This window comes from Pleurodeles waltl, chromosome 6 (assembly GCF_031143425.1).
Source record: "Pleurodeles waltl isolate 20211129_DDA chromosome 6, aPleWal1.hap1.20221129, whole genome shotgun sequence".
Lineage (NCBI taxonomy): Eukaryota > Metazoa > Chordata > Amphibia > Caudata > Salamandridae > Pleurodeles > Pleurodeles waltl.
Genome location: NC_090445.1, coordinates 86513650 through 86530052, shown reverse-complemented (window position 1 = coordinate 86530052; position 16403 = coordinate 86513650). Strand labels below are relative to the sequence as shown.

The window sequence follows — 16403 nt, the reverse complement described above, 5'->3', positions numbered from 1 at the left end:
AAGGATGATATAGCTTATAAAAAGTTTTAGCAGCCGCTTCCAAATTGATAGCCAACACGTGTTTCGTCTGGGAGTTTCCCAATGACTTCATCAGGGCTGTAAATTATATAGGTACCTATTATTATATGTGTATCCATATTTCCTAATTAAAAAGGAGAGACCTCCACCAGTGTATGGACATGAAAAAATATATGAGAAAATGTATGAAAGAAATATAAAAATTAATGGAAAAGTTGTGGAATAAAATGTGAACACAATGGTGGGATGCAGACATATGTTAGTTCTCAGTGCACCTTAATTCCCAAAATGTGAGAATATCATACCCTTAGGTATCAAACATCATATATTATTATTAGATACTATGTCACCCATTCTTGAGTGAAAGGTGAACATGGTGTTAGGATATAAAAATTAGTGAATAAGTATCAAAAAAATGAAACTTACTTAAATTGCTCTTATTTACTGAATATGAGCTGACCCCGTACCCTAGTGATGTCCCTTGCTACTGAAAAACACGTGCAAATGAGCCATGCTCTTACCTAAACATATATGTAGATGCGTCCTATATCATAAGTATTCCTTACAAGCGAATCCCAGAATAATTCCGTTAAGCAACTTATCTGCTATGTAAAAAAAAATGTAAATATAACTATCAAACACATCCAACCAAACCAATATCAAGAAACAAATCAGAACGCATTAAGTTGCTTAACGGAATTATTCTGGGATTTGCTTGTAAGGAATACTTATAATATAGGACGCATCTACATATATGTTTAGGTAAGAGCATGGCTCATTTGCACGTGTTTTTCAGTAGCAAGGGACATCACTAGGGTACGGGGTCAGCTCATATTCAGTAAATAAGAGCAATTTAAGTAAGTTTCATTTTTTTGATACTTATTCACTAATTTTTATATCCTAACACCATGTTCACCTTTCACTCAAGAATGGGTGACATAGTATCTAATAATAATATATGATGTTTGATACCTAAGGGTATGATATTCTCACATTTTGGGAATTAAGGTGCACTGAGAACTAACATATGTCTGCATCCCACCATTGTGTTCACATTTTATTCCACAACTTTTCCATTAATTTTTATATTTCTTTCATACATTTTCTCATATATTTGTTCATGTCCATACACTGGTGGAGGTCTCTCCTTTTTAATTAGGAAATATAGATACACATATAATAATAGGTACCTATATAATTTACAGCCCTGATGAAGTCATTGGGAAACTCCCGGACGAAACACGTGTTGGCTATCAATTTGGATGCGGCTGCTAAAATTTAAATAATAAGCTATATCATCCTTTGAAGAATATGATTGAACTTTGATTAGAGAAATCTGGACTTGGACTTTGGATCATAGCAATCTTGGAACAACAGATCAATTAATTCTACTATTTGGATTTGGACAGTGATACTGTAATTGGGGATTATGTTGGAAATAATCCTATTAGTTTTCAGAAATATATGACAAAACATTACCTATGTATACTGACTTAGGAGTACTATTATTTTTCATGTTATAATGAGTGCCTCTTGTACTTTATATCTGTAGTGTTAAAGGTCCGCACTGCTGTGTGGGACATCCGGCCGTGGTCATTTCCTGACTTCTCTATACAGTGCCTGGTAAGTCAGCGGCTGACACTGTCCAAATCTGTTCTCCTTCAAGGGGCCAGGCACAATGAAAATATGTTTCTTTATACCAGTAGTTCCCAACCTTTTGTCTTCTGTGGACCCCCACTTTTTTATTACTGGAACCCGGGGACCCCCACTAAATCATTATTGGAATCTGAGGAACCCATACTGAGCCATTACTGAAAGCTGGGGACCATATATGCTAATATATTTTTAATTTTCTAAGCAGTCATAGACCCCGGGAGGAGGCTTTGCGGACCACCAGGGGTCCCCGGACCACAGGTTGGGAACCACTGCTTTATACTACAACCATTTCATTATCCGGCAGAGCTGACAGAATCAGCCAGAGGGAAGGTACAACTTACATTTGATACAGCTGCATCCATGGAGACATTTTTGTAGAGACATTGCTATTGGCATGTTATTGTGCCAACTGAATAAAGAGTTTAGTTTGAAGATCTCAGTTTCTATAGTTCAATAGGTAAATAAAAGATCTGAATATATCCTCGACTTTACTACTATAGACAACTTTCAGCTGACACGATCTTGCCTCATATTTTTCAGAACGGCTGAAAACTTTAATTGGGGTAATACAAACTTCTTCATAGGGGCAGGTGAAATTCAGATTTTTTTGTCCCAATGACAGTTACAAGTATAATGCGATTTTTTTTTCCCCCTCTTATGGCCTGTCGAGGAAACTATACACGAGGTTTTAAAGCTAGGGGTGAAGTTTCGGGGGCTGGGGGAGGTTGTATGGGCTGTTATACCCCCCGATAAATGTATTTTCAGGAAAATTATTGGGTACAGGTGCTTTCAGTAGGGCATGGTGAGGTGTCTGTCAGATTTCACAAGGAATGTTTACATACACACAGACTAAAACACACACACACTCTCTCCCTCTCTGCCTTGAAAGTTTTAAAAAATGTTGGTTATTTTACATAATATTATGTTTTCTCTCACTTAGTACCCCTACCAATCTGATTCGTCCCCTTTCCACTGCTCCTTAGGCCCCTGTCATGTGTCCTGCTTGTCATATAATGTATTGTAACATTATATGCCAGTGTGATTGTTGGAAAATCCGAAGCTCACACCTCCCTAATCTTACTGACCAACCTATGCCCCTGAATAAAGCGCTCATGAGCTATGACTTCCTGACGTTTCTAAATTCACGTCACGAACGCTGAATAGCGCAGTGCATGTGGAGCAGCACACATTCACTTTTACAATCAGCTCTGCCAAGTACCATGCATCAAGCGTTAGACCAACGCATTTTAGTGTGGTGGTCTGCATCACCGCACTAAAATACATTATTCACGCATTTTTAGAGCCTTGAGTTTAGCTGTGAGTGACCATGACTGTCAGAACTGAATTGATAGCAGCGTTGTGAGTGCTGTGCAGACAGTGCTGTAGGCGGGTCGCTTGGGGATCGAAGGAGGGACTCTTCGCTTGCGTCATGGCTTCAATGTAAGCATTACATGCTATCCGTTTATGCATTCCTGATGGTGTGCATGTTTGAGTGTGGGGAAGCTCTGTACTGCATGTCTGCCATTAAGAACTGAAGGACTGTGCATGCATGACTTGTTTGTTGCTACGTGTATCTTGTTTCAGCTGAAAGCATCAGCGAAAGCTGTCGGGTAACGCAGTGACTCCTCGCATGGCCAAATCCGCTAGCAGTACCACATCCTCCAGCACCGTCACTGAGACCACCTGTGGCATCAGCGAACCGGTAGTATACTGCAGCTCAGGGGTCGAAGCACATTTAAAAAGTATGGGAACTGTGATGCTGCATGTAATGGGTGTGGGGTCAATGATTGTGGGGGCGGGGTCAAAGGTGTGGCTGAAAAAATAAAACATTCTCCTTCAGGTGGGGACATATATAATAATTAAATAAAAAAAATTAAAAAGTTAAGTTAATCAGCGGTATGTACACTATTGTGTATTATGAAACCTCTATTAGTTAATGCACTGAGAGGTATGTGTGTATCTAGAAAGTCAAAGAATGAAATCTTGGTTGATGCAATGGAGAATTGTGGCTTGTGTGTTGTTAGTGCTACGAGGACCCAGCCTGTTACACAAAGCACTGAGAAAACGTAAGTCATCATATTAAACTTACATTGCACGCAGTATAAGACAGACTCCTACCAAATGTGCAAAAAGCTTTCAGATAAAATGGTGCTTCCAAAATATAGGTTTTAGTAATACCCAGACTGCAGGTAATGATTTATTTTTATGTAACTGCCCTGAAAAACACACGCTGCACAGCTCAGCTGGTAACTGCCTTGCACTACCAGTCGAAAAGAATGTGATTCGAGAGTTAAACCAGTACCTGCTCCCAAGCACCCTTTACATTTGCAGATTAACCAGTTGTGCATATTTGCATTTCTTTAGGCGAGAAGGCACCCTGGCAAGAAGTCCTGTTTATTGTTAAGCTGCCTGCCTCTCTCTCAGTTTCACAGCATAGGAGACTCCCCTGAATAAAACGTAAGCTGAAGCGTTTGCATGATCGGTGTTTACGTTACCAGAACGGTTGTCTTTTAATAAGCAGTAGGGGAAAGATTTTTCATAAATTAAAAAAGTAGGGGCATGTTGTGCACCTCCAATCCTGCCCACTTCGACCACTGCTTTAGTTTCTACATTTTCTTCCATTGAGTTTCTGTATTATTAACTAATCACATTTTTTAACAATCAGCCACCAGCCCATACATTTTCTTTAGCTTGATGGGTCACGTTTAACGATTTGCTCATACAAGAACCTTCTTTCATTTTGCGTGTTCTCTGCATACGATTCTTGGAGAATGAGACACAACCTGCAATATTTAAAAGTAAAAGAGAAATACCTTTATTTAATTCTTGCCATACATGGAGTTGTGTAAGAGTATCAAGGTGTTTTAGTGGAGTAATAAAGCAGCTAATAAATACCATTAACCAGCGCTTAATTTGTGAAAAAGGTAAGTGCAGGACCCAAAGTTTTTCTTAGAAGCGTAGCTGTCTAGTCTTGATTCCCCTGCGTACTCTTTCTTTGACCACTCTGCTCTTTCTGGCTCTCTATCTCAGTAATGCAGGTCATTTTTGATCAGATTTTTCTCCCATTCTCACTGTTTTCCTAGCTTTCACTTCCTCCATTCTCTCTTTTTGAATTATGTATGTCACTTTCATCCAGTCCTGAATTTGTAGCCAGTTGCATATGCTTGCTGAGGCCTGAAATGCTATACTTATTGTAGGAAGTTGGCTCTGTGTGCACTATTTCAAAGTAAGGAATAGTATGCACAGAGTCCAAGGGTTCCCCTTAGAGGTAAGATAGTGGCAAAAAGAGATAATTCTAATGCTCTATTTTGTGGTAGTGTGGTCGAGCAGTAGGCTTATCAAAGGAGTAGTGTTAAGCATTTGTTGTACACACACAGGCAATAAATGAGGAACACACACTCAAAGAGAATTTCGGGCCAATATGTTTTTGTATAGAAAAATATATTTTCTTCGTTTATTTTAAGAAACACAGGTTCAAGATTTACATGTAATACTTCAAATGAAAGGTATTGCAGGTAGGTACTTTAGGAACTTTGAATTAGCAAAATAGCATATACAGTTATCACATAAATCACATATAGCTATTTTAAAACTAGACACTGCAATTTTCAACAGTTCCTGGGGGGGTAAGAGTTTGTTAGTTTTTGCAGGTAAGTAAACCACCTACGGGGTTCAAGTTTGGGTCCAAGGTAGCCCACCGTCGGGGGTTCAGAGCAACCCCAAAGTTACCACACCAGCAGCTCAGGGCCGGTCAGGTGCAGAGGTCAAAGTGGTGCATAAAACGCATAGGCTTCAATGGAGAAGGGGGTGCCCCGGTTCCAGTCTGCCAGCAGGTAAGTACCCGCGTCTTCGGAGGGCAGACCAGGGGGGTTTTGTAGGGCACCGGGGGGGGACACAAGTCCACACAGAAAGTACACCCTCAGCGGCACGGGGCGGCCGGGTGCAGTGTGCAAACAAGCGTCGGGTTTTCAATAGGTTTCAATGGGAGACCAAGGGGTCTCTTCAGCGATGCAGGCAAGGGGGGGGGGGCTCCTCGGGGTAGCCACCACCTGGGCAAGGGAGAAGGCCTCCTGGGGGTCACTCCTGCACTGGAGTTCGGATCCTTCAGGTCCTGGGGGCTGCGGGTGCAGAGTCTTTACCAGGCGTCAGATCTTAGAAGCAGGCAGTCGCGGTCAGGGGGAGCCTCGGGATTCCCTCTGCAGGCGTCGCTGTGTGGGCTCAGGGGGGGCAACTCTGGCTACTCACGGTCTCGCAGTCGCCGGGGAGTCCTCCCTGAAGTGATTGTTCTCCACAAGTCGAGCCGGGGGCGTTGGGTGCAGAGTGTCAAGTCTCACGCTTCCGGCGGGAAACGCAAGTTGTTTCAAAGTTGCTTCTTTGTTTCAAAGTTGCAGTCTTTGGTGAACAGGGCCGCTGTCCTCGGGAGTTCTTGGTCCTTCTAGAGGCAGGGCAGTCCTCTGGGGATTCAGAGGTCGCTGGTCCCTGGGGAGAGCGTCGCTGCAGCAGTGTCTTTAGAAGGGGGAGAGACAGGCCGGTAGAGCTGGGGCCAAAGCAGTTGGTGTCTCCGTCTTCTCTGCAGGGTTTTTCAGCTTAGCAGTCTTCTTCTTCTTAGGTTGCAGGAATCTATCTTCCTCGGTTCTGGAAGCCCCTAAATACTCAATTTAGGGGTGTGTTTAGGTCTGGGAGGGCAGTAGCCAATGGCTACTGTCCTTGAGGGTGGCTACACCCTCTTTGTGCCTCCTCCCTAAGGGGAGGGGGGTACATCCCTAATCCTATTGGGGGAATCCTCCGTCTGCAAGATGGAGGATTTCTAAAAGTCAGTCACCTCAGCTCAGGACACCTTAGGGGCTGTCCTGACTGGCCAGTGACTCCTCCTTGTTTTTCTCATTATCTCTCATGGACTTGCCGCCAAAAGTGGGGGCTATGTCCAGGGGGCGGGCATCTCCACTAGCTGGAGTGCCCTGGGGCATTGTAACACGAAGCCTGAGCCTTTGAGGATCACTGTTAGGTGTTACAGTTCCTGCAGGGGGGAGGTGTGAAGCACCTCCACCCAGAGCAGGCTTTGTTTCTGTCCTCAGAGAGCACAAAGGCTCTCACCACATGGGGTCAGTAACTCGTCTCTCAGCAGCAGGCTGGCACAGACCAGTCAGTCCTGCACTGAACAATTGGGTAAAATACAGGGGGCATCTCTAAGATGCCCTCTGTGTGCATTCTTTTAATAAATCCAACACTGGCATTAGTGTGGGCTTATTATTCTGAGAAGTTTGATACCAAACTTCCCAGTATTCAGTGTAGCCATTATGGAGCTGTGGAGTTCGTTTTTGACAGACTCCCAGACCATATACTCTTATGGCTACCCTGCACTTACTATGTCTAAGGTTTTGCTTAGACACTGTAGGGGCATAATGCTCATGCACCTATGCCCTCACCTGTGGTATAGTGCACCCTGCCTTAGGGCTGTAAGGCCTGCTAGAGGGGTGACTTACCTATGCCACAGGCAGTGTGAGGTTGGCATGGCACCCTGAGGGGAGTGCCATGTCGACTTAGTCATTTTCTCCCAACCAGCACACACAAGCTGGCAAGCAGTGTGTCTGTGCTGAGTGAGGGGTCCCTAGGGTGGCATAAGACATGCTGCAGCCCTTAGAGACCTTCCCTGGCATCAGGGCCCTTGGTACCAGGGGTACCAGTTAAAAGGGACTTACCTGGGTGCCAGGGTTGTGCCAATTGTGGAGACAATGGTACATTTTAGGTGAAAGAACACTGGTGCTGGGGCCTGGTTAGCAGGGTCCCAGCACACTTCTCAGTCAAGTCAGCATCAGTATCAGGCAAAAAGTGGGGGGTAGTTGCAACAGGGAGCCATTTCCTTACACTTATAATATAGAATTTAAAAAATACAGATAAGTCTCAAAATACATAGTGATATTTGTAAAATAAAAAGACCTGGACTGGCCAATAATGTCAATTATGACATATGGAAACTTGGCAGATATTTTTACCTTTAGCAGCTTAGAGTGAGTGAGTGTGTGTGATGATTTGTATTTTCTGTTTGGGAACTGTCGGACAAACTTTCCCATAGCAGGTTTAATTGGATGGAATCTGACATATCATGCAAAATAGGTGTACAGCATATGGGGACACAGTGGCAGATTTCTTTTTCCTTACCCTGCCCCCTGCCAGGACAGTCCCCTGCTAGCCCCTCCCAAAGGGTAGATTTGATCAAGTCAGGTCCCTGAAAGGTAAGTATGACAGGTAATTGTGTGGGATGATCTGTTTTTGGCTGTCAGTGGGCCTCTTCATCCTGAATGCATTCTCAGGCATGATACAGTGCCCTGGCATTTTTTATACCTTACTTTGGAACCTTCAGCTCTGTCCAGGTGATGCCCTTCTTCAGCCCTGGGTCTCACAGCAAGTCTGTACTGGCTGAAGTAGCAGGGTTACTGAACAGCTGCTGGTGACTTGCCCCCTGAGAACTTTCTCAAGCTGTGTCTTAATCGTGATGAACGATGGTGTCGCAATTGTTTTATAGAATGGTCACCTTAGAAAGAGGTGTTAGGGTAGTGACTTCAGGAGTTTTGCCTTAGTTTCAAGTTATTTGTAGAACTTTTAACTGCTCCAGGAGTGTGGAACTCCTATAGCCCTACGCCCAGGACATATTGTTTGGGGTCAAGGATGACAAGTTTTCATGTTTAGTTCGTCCTTGGGACAAGTAAGCCCAACCCCCTGCAGCACAACCCCTTTAGCTGCCAGTTTGTAGGGAAGGAACTGTCTGCAGTTGAGGTAATATTTGTGTCCATAAGTTAAGGCTCTTTGAACTTGTATTTATGGTTCATTAATGCAAAGTCTTTATAATTAAGGTCAGCGCTCTGAATAAATATTGTAAGCTCGTACTGCGACAGTGGTTCCAGCAAAAAAAATGTGCAGACATGTTTCTAAAGTTTAACAACATGAGTCTCCGTATATTGCTCCCAGAATGCTCTCTGATAAGATGCAAATATTTGCAGAAGTTTGAAAGCAAGATTTGTTATTCTTTGCTTTCAAAATAAAATGTTCACAAAAATATTCAACTAGGAAAAGATGTTTTGGTAAATTACTGTGAAATGTTAGGTACCATTCTTTTGAAGCATTATTTACTAAAATGTATTGATGCATGCTAATATTTCCAAAAAAATATTCATAATGGAACATCAGTGTAACCAGTTCAACAATATTATGGGAAACGTGAAAATAAACAAGCATTGTCAAAGCTGATAGGTCCAACATTGGCGGACAGTCTTTTGGGTTTATCAATGTGTCTTGTTTTGACTTAGCTTTTGTAAACCCTTATTGTTGTGGGAGCTGCCATGCCGTCACCATTCTAACAAACATTGGCAAAAAGCAAACATATTTTTGGTCTCAAAAAATATACATTGCCACTGTACTTCCTGTCAATGAACAAAACTACATTGTGTGCGGATATGCTGCTTGTGGAAGAGCAGACTGCTCTCACCCACAGTGAAGCCAGCCAACAAGGCTTGAGAGAGAGAGAAAAAGAAAGAAAGATAGAATTTTAATAAAAACAAAAGAGACTGGTTAACGCCAGACTTAATTAGTGGCATCATTCTTAAAGAAAGTCACAGAAGTGTACCCTGGTAGATGTCTTTGCATTAGTGCAGATTTACGTATTTCATGAATTCATAAGAATTTACACAAGTAGACCAGGAAATTGTACTCCTGCAAAATATTTGTAAACTGTATTTTAGCACGAGCAAATATACATGTGCAGATTTGCTTATGCGAAAATCTATTTAACGTTTACAAATTCCCTTTCCCTCTAGCCACTTTTTTCCCAAACCTGGGAGAAGTTTTACTTCTGCTCTTGACAGGATTCAATTTCCAACTTTTCCCAGTATGGGAAAAGATTAGAGACAAGCTGGTGAAAACCCTTAAAACATGAAAGTTAGTGGGTTTGCACAGACTCAAAAAGGCATCCAGACCCTGTAACTATTGCTTACTGCTACCTCCAGCCCCCATTTGTAGATCTGTGGAAAGGTGACAAAATCAGGAAATTGCTAGTATTCAAGTCCTGCTATAGTATTAGTCCTGACATAATCAGAGAGACTATTATCAGAGCTCCTATAAAATTAGATTGCTGCCATAATTTGTCGCAGCTCTACAGGGCACCAAGGGGACCGGTAGATTTATGAAGCAACTTGTTACATGGACAAGTAGATATTTTAATAAATTCCACATCCCTGCTGCTTAAAAGTTTGACGTTTCTTATATTTTAGCTCTTTCAATGCACTTGATTCCTTGCTTTTACTGGTGCAAAAGTGTCACTCTAAATGTCACTCATTTGCAGATGAATGTCACTCATAAGTGCATTGAAACCAGGAAATGTCACACATAAACCAATCTAAAAACTTGCCAGCTATGTAAGGAGTGGGGCCAAACGGCCCCTAGACAGCCTTGTGTGCTGCATGTCCTGTGGTGTTAAGAGGCCCTGAAACCAGAGCAGATCAGGCCAACATTGATACAAGGGTGTTAGCGCTGTTTTTAACCTCCAGTTATGGGTGCAGGTGAGGCTGCGCACCGCTACTTCCGTCAGGCATGACTAGCAGAACGAATGCACTGTAAAGCGCAGTGCTGCTGGTGAAGACCCTCAAGACCTAGGACCTGATTACGAACTTGGCGGATGGGATACTCCATCACAAACATGACGGATATCCTGCCCGCCGTATTACAAGTTCCACTATATCCTATAGAACTTGTAATACCATCACGGTTGTGACGGACTATCACATCCACCAAGGTCGTAATCAGGCCCGTAGTCTATGTAGGCTGAAAGATGCTGGGACGAGCAGGGATCACACACAACAGTGTACCTGGTGGAGGTAGGGTTACCACCTTTTCCAAAAGAAAAATACTGGCCATTAGTGCTGGTTTGGAAAGCGCAGGGGAGATGACGGGAGAGTGCTCTCTTTAGAACAATCTGTGGCAACATCCACGACTGAGAAGACAACTTTAAGACACCCATACTTACACAGGAAGCAGAGATAAAAACATTGGAGGAACAAAGACGAGGTGCCCCGTAAGTGTTTAAGGGATCCCACTTCACCCGAGCCCCTGCTAGACAGGATCATGCACTCATGGATCTGCTACAGATGACAATGTCCCGGTGAGTCAGACAAATGACAGGCTTCCTTCAAAAGTCCAATTCGGGGCATGGTGTTGGCAGTGGTGCAATCACAGGACCACAGGGATCACATCTTGAGAGCACCAATACAGCAAAACAGAGTACGCGGGCGACAACACGCTATTGCTACATCCTGACCTGCGTGCAGATAGCTGATAGACATCAAGGAGGCAATGGTGGCAAAGGGACTTTCCACATCAGTGGGTTTTCCAATTAAAGTAAGGGAGGAGCAGGTCAGGAAGATACCATTTTGCTGAAGTGACGCCAGCGAGTGCATCCTTGGAGGAATTGCAGATGGACGTAGGATGAGACTGGAATGGGATTAAATACACTGAATGCAGGCGGGGATCTGGAGTCCTTATTAGATCGGAGGATGGTGCTAGAAGGTCCCCCAGAAGAGAGGGGAAGAAAAGGTGATGGCTGGTGCTGAATGGATGGAGCTACCTTTTGTGTATATTTGGTCTCTTTGGACTTCTTGCACTCCTACATAAGGTCCTGAGGAAGCAGATGCATTTTTCATCACTATGGGTTATTCTGAAGATCGTTAATACGGTTTAATATAATTGAGAGTTGCGCCAGTTTCTGTAATATACTAAAGGGCTTTTGAATGTATACTTATTGTTCTTTGAACAAATATCTTGAATAAAAAGATTTAAACTAGAAATATGAGAAAGCAAACTGAGTATATATAATTTTGATACCATAACTATTTATGGACCCACTAAGACTGTGATAGTCCAGGCTCATGAGCAGACTTCAGGGCATTTGAAGATAGAGCTGAAACAATAAAAGCAAATGCAGCAGTTAGCAGATTCCTAGGCACTGACACAATGTACCAGAATGCTTTGGGACATGTGGCTGACATCAAGCAAAGTTCTTTAAAAGCACCTATTTAACCATAAAGAAAACAGTACGGACTCACATACAGGTACTCATCCATGGCAATCATAATTGAGGGTAAAGACTTACAGCTCAGTTAATTAACAAAAACCCATGAAAATGTGGCTGCAATGATAGAGTGAGAGACACACTGCTGGATTAAGACCAGTTTCAAACCAGCAGAACAAAGCCTAACATGTAATAAAGGACCTGTTGAACCTAGGCATGCGCCTGGAAGAATGAAGATGTATTAAGACAATAGACAAAATAAAAATAAAAACTAACAAACAGCGGCCGCCCTCCTGGGTCTTGAAGCTCATTGAGGAAAAAGCTGAAGCACTAAATCAGCTAACTGCACACAAAGCTGAAAAGAAGATTAATGTACAAAATAACAATACCAAAATCTATTACTTTACCAAGAGGGAGATTTATAAATGGAAATAAAGAGTGACAGCAGAATAAAAACAAACATTTTAAAAGACACACTAGTGAGGAGTAAAGAAAAGACTGACAGGATGAAACAATGTGTGAAAAGTCAAACTTTGTTAAATGTCACATGCACAAACCCAAGTGAAGATGTGCATATATTGGAACTACTAGCTAGCAGGATGGAAAGCCTACATGTGATAAAGATCTACCAGAACGTACAAGGCAAGGCCTCCCGCACAAATACCAGAAAAGGCCAACCCTGCCTACTGACACAGTGCGAACACTGTCATCATCCAGTAGAGATACCACCTGACCTTACAGCAATAAATGCAAGGCAGCTCTAGATCTAAGAGTGAAAAGTGTGGGTTTCCTCATATACTCAACTGGCAAATACCTTGTCAAGCACCACCCATATCTGATGCAAAAGGCTATTAAAACTGGGAGCATCAGGATTAAATCTCAATGCAACCAGGCCTTTTTTAGCAGTTCCATTCAAACAAGGAATGCTGACTTGCAGCAAACCACAGCAGATTCTGGAAATTAAGATATACTTATTATAACAGACTACCAATGGGTTTCCATCAACTAAGAACATCCTCTTTGTCCTGTTACTGAGGTGGAACTATGAGCTACCAACCATAAGAAACATGAACCAGAAGACTGCAAAGTGTGACTGGGGTGGCTTGTAGGAAAGTACCCTCTTTTTGGCATGTTACCCCCAATTTCTGCTTGATGTCAGCGTGTTTTTGACTGTGTCACTGGGATCCTGCTAGTCAGGACCCCAGTGCTTATGGTTTATGGTCTGCTTGTCAGCGTGTTTCACTATTTTCTACATTGTCACGTGAGTCCTGCTAATCAGAACTCCAGTGCTAATGCTCTCTGTGTTTATAAATTTGTCACTACATACTAGTGACTCAGTATTTCACTCCAAATTGGCACACTGGACCCCCCTTATAAGTCCCTAGAATATGGTACCTAGGTACCCAGGGCATTGTGGTTCCAGGGACTCCTTATGGGCGGCACCATTTCTTTTGCCACCCATAAGAAGACCACACAAAGGCTTCTACAGGACTGCCATTGCAGCCTGTGAGAAATAGTGCATGCACTATTTCACAGCCATTTTCACTGCAGCAGGTCACTTATAAGTCGCCTATACATCAGATCTTCCAACCCTGAAGGACTTAGACACTGTAGGGGCATATTCCTCATGCAGCTATGCCCTCGCCTGTGGTATAGTGCACCCTGCCTCAGGGCTGTAAGGCCTGCTAGTGGGGTGGCTTACCTATGCCACTTGCAGTGGTTTGTGGGCATGGCACCGTGAGAGGGGTGCCATGTCGACTTTGTTTTTTTCTCCTCACCAGCACACACAAGCTGCAAGGCAGTGTGCATGTGCTGAGTGAGGGGGTCCCCAGGGTGGCATAATACATGCTGTAGCCCTTAGAGACCTTCCCTGGCCACAGGGCCTTTTACAAGGGACTTAAGTGTGTTCCAGGGCTGTGCCAATTGTGGGAACAAAGGTACAGTTTTTATGGGAAGAACAGTGGTGCTGGGACCTGGTTAGCAGGGTCCCAGCACACGTTCAATCAAAGTTGGCATCAACACTAGGCAAAAAGTGGGGGTAACCATGCCAACAGTGACACTTTCCTACAGTGGGCCATATGTGTGACAGGTTGGATTGTCAGGTTCATGGTGTACCGCCTTCTGTGTTTCCTCTGCAGGTCAGTGCCCATCAGACGAATGGATTGTGGCGTGCCATCGCCAAGGATGCACAGACCCTGGGAGTCTATAGCAGGCGGAGCACCCACTGCAGGAAACGGTGGGAAGACCTGAGACGCTGGGCCCGGAAGACCGCGGAGGCCCATCTGGGGATAGCCTTCCAATGAGGGAGGGGTGCCTGTCGGAACCTGACCCCCCTGGTGGCCCGCATACTGGCCTACCCAGAGCTTGATGGGAGCTTGAGGGCATCACAGCAGCCACAAGGGGGTGAGTACAGTGTGTATGTCAACAATCTCTGTTGCTTAGCATGGGATTTGGGTGCAGGGTATTAGTCAGTGGATGCCCCAATATGCCAGTTCAGATATTGCTGCGTGGTCCAGCTCAGGATAACCGGGTGTAAAGCATGTATTATATAGCTAGGTAGGAGGCTTCCCATGTCAGACCGGGCTTAGCTGATCCCAGTTGGTGTGTCACTGGCAGTGTTTGGCTCCTGCCTGCTGTGGCAGTTAGCCAATGGTATGGCAGTGTGGTCCATACTGCCCATTCTCAGTGTCAGTGTGTGACAGTGATGTGTCTGTCATCTGTGCTGTTGGTGCTGAGATTGACCCTGTGCTCCCTTTCTCTCTCCCCCCCCTCATTTTGTCATCCTTTCCATGTGTGTATTAGCATTGTTAGAAATTGGGTTTTTGGTTGGCAGTCAGGTTACCCTCTGTCCAAGCAAGAACCCTCACTCTAGTCATGGTAAGTCACACACAATCCAAATTATTCTGTGCCCACCCTCTGGTAGCTTGGCACTGAGCAGTCAGGCTTAACTTAGAAAGCAATGTGTAAAGTATTTGTGCAATAAGTCATACAATAACACAATATAGCACCACAAAAATACACCACACAGTGTTTAGAAAAATATATAATATTTATCTGGATATTTGCAGGTCAAAACGATAAATGATGCAATATGAAATTATAGAGATATCACTGAAAAGTGATATAAAGTGTCTTAAGTCTTTAAAAAGCAAACAAAGTCTCTTTCAAGCACAAAGTACCTGGTTTAAAGTGGAAAATCTCTGCAAAGGGTCGCAGAGGAGGAGATATGTGGAAAAATGGTGTGTGCATCGGTTTAGCCGCTTCACACACGGACTTGCGTCGTTATTTTTCATGCGGGGAAGTCGTGCCTTGTTTTCCGGCGCGCGGACAGTCTCCTTCTGTGGTTCGCAGGATTACCAGATGTCCCGGGGTCTGTGCGTGGAATCCTAGGCTTGTTATCCAGCTGCGCGTCGTTCCGGTGGGCTGTGCGTGGAATCTTCTCCCTCACGGCAGGCGTCGCGTCGATTTCCTCTCTGGAAGTCGGGCGGCATTGTCCAGGCGAGGCCGTGCATCGAAGTTCCGGTCGCACCGCAGCCGTCGCGTCGAGCGGCGTCTTTCCGGATCGGCGTGCGGTGAATTTTTCACCGCCGAGCAAGCTGTGCATCAAATTTTTCGGCGCACAAGGCGTCCAGTTGAAAAAGAGAAGTCTTTTTGGTCCTGAGACTTCATGGAACAGGAGGCAAGCTAAGAAAGGTATAGGCATAGCCCTTCGTGCTTGTCAGGACAAACTGCTGGACGTTTCTGGCCCTTTGGCAAAAATACTGGAATTGGCCCTGCAGGCGCAGAAATCTAGGAGTGCCATCTATCCGGAAGTGTTAGCTGGTTGGACCCAGCGTTCTGTTTGTTTTCTTGGCAATGCTAATTGTGCACTCGCTTCCGAACACCGTAAGTCAGTCCTTCTATGAATTGATCCTCAACTGGTGGATCTGGCTTTGGCTGAGGTGGGTCCCCTAGTCGAGGGTCAATTATTCGGGGACTGCTTCGTGAAGGACATCGCAAAGTATGTAAATACCTTCCCATCTTTGGACAAATCGCAAACTTCCTTGAAGCGCATGTTTAACCCCCTTTTTGGGAGTGCCGGTCGTTTTAGAGGACGGTCAACAGGCTGGGGTTTCCAACAAAGTCCTGCGAGAGGGACCTACTTGAGAAGCAGAGAATACACCCATGACCCTTCCCAAGCGGGTTTCTACCCAAAAATTCCCAGGGTCGCAACTTCTGTGGTCTCTCCAGAGGTTACAAAGCCATCAACAACAACCCCGCAGGTAACAAATCTCGCTGTTCCCCTTCTTTCTCTGGGGGACAGGTTAAAGCATTTTGTCCACAATTGGGAAAGCATTTCCTCAGCATTTCCTAAGTACTGTTCAAGGTTACTGTAGGAGGCTGGCCTGGCTTATAGTGGGTACCAGATGATACTTACACCTTGTGCCAGGTCCAGTTATCCCTTATTAGTAGATTAGTAGTGTTCTAGCAGCTTAGGCTGATAGAGGTAGCTATAGCAGAGCAGCTTAGGCTGAACTAGGAGACATGCAAAGCTCCTACTATACCACTTATATGATATAGCAATATATCATAAGAATCACAATACTCAAAGTTACTAAAAATAAAGGTACTTTATTTTAGTGACAATGTGCCAAAAATATCTCAGAGGATATACTCCCTTAGGAGGTAAGTA

At 44.1% G+C, this 16403-nt stretch overlaps 1 long non-coding RNA gene across 2 annotated transcripts in view; it reads left to right on the top strand.

The window, feature by feature from the left end:
- The window catches only part of LOC138301863 (uncharacterized), a 76635-nt gene that overhangs the window by 52769 nt on the left and 7463 nt on the right, over positions 1-16403 (top strand). For both annotated transcript variants that reach the window (XR_011205128.1, XR_011205127.1), the window contains exon 2: positions 13870-14134. This is a non-coding gene — a long non-coding RNA (uncharacterized lncRNA). The remainder of the gene's footprint in view (positions 1-13869; positions 14135-16403) is intronic.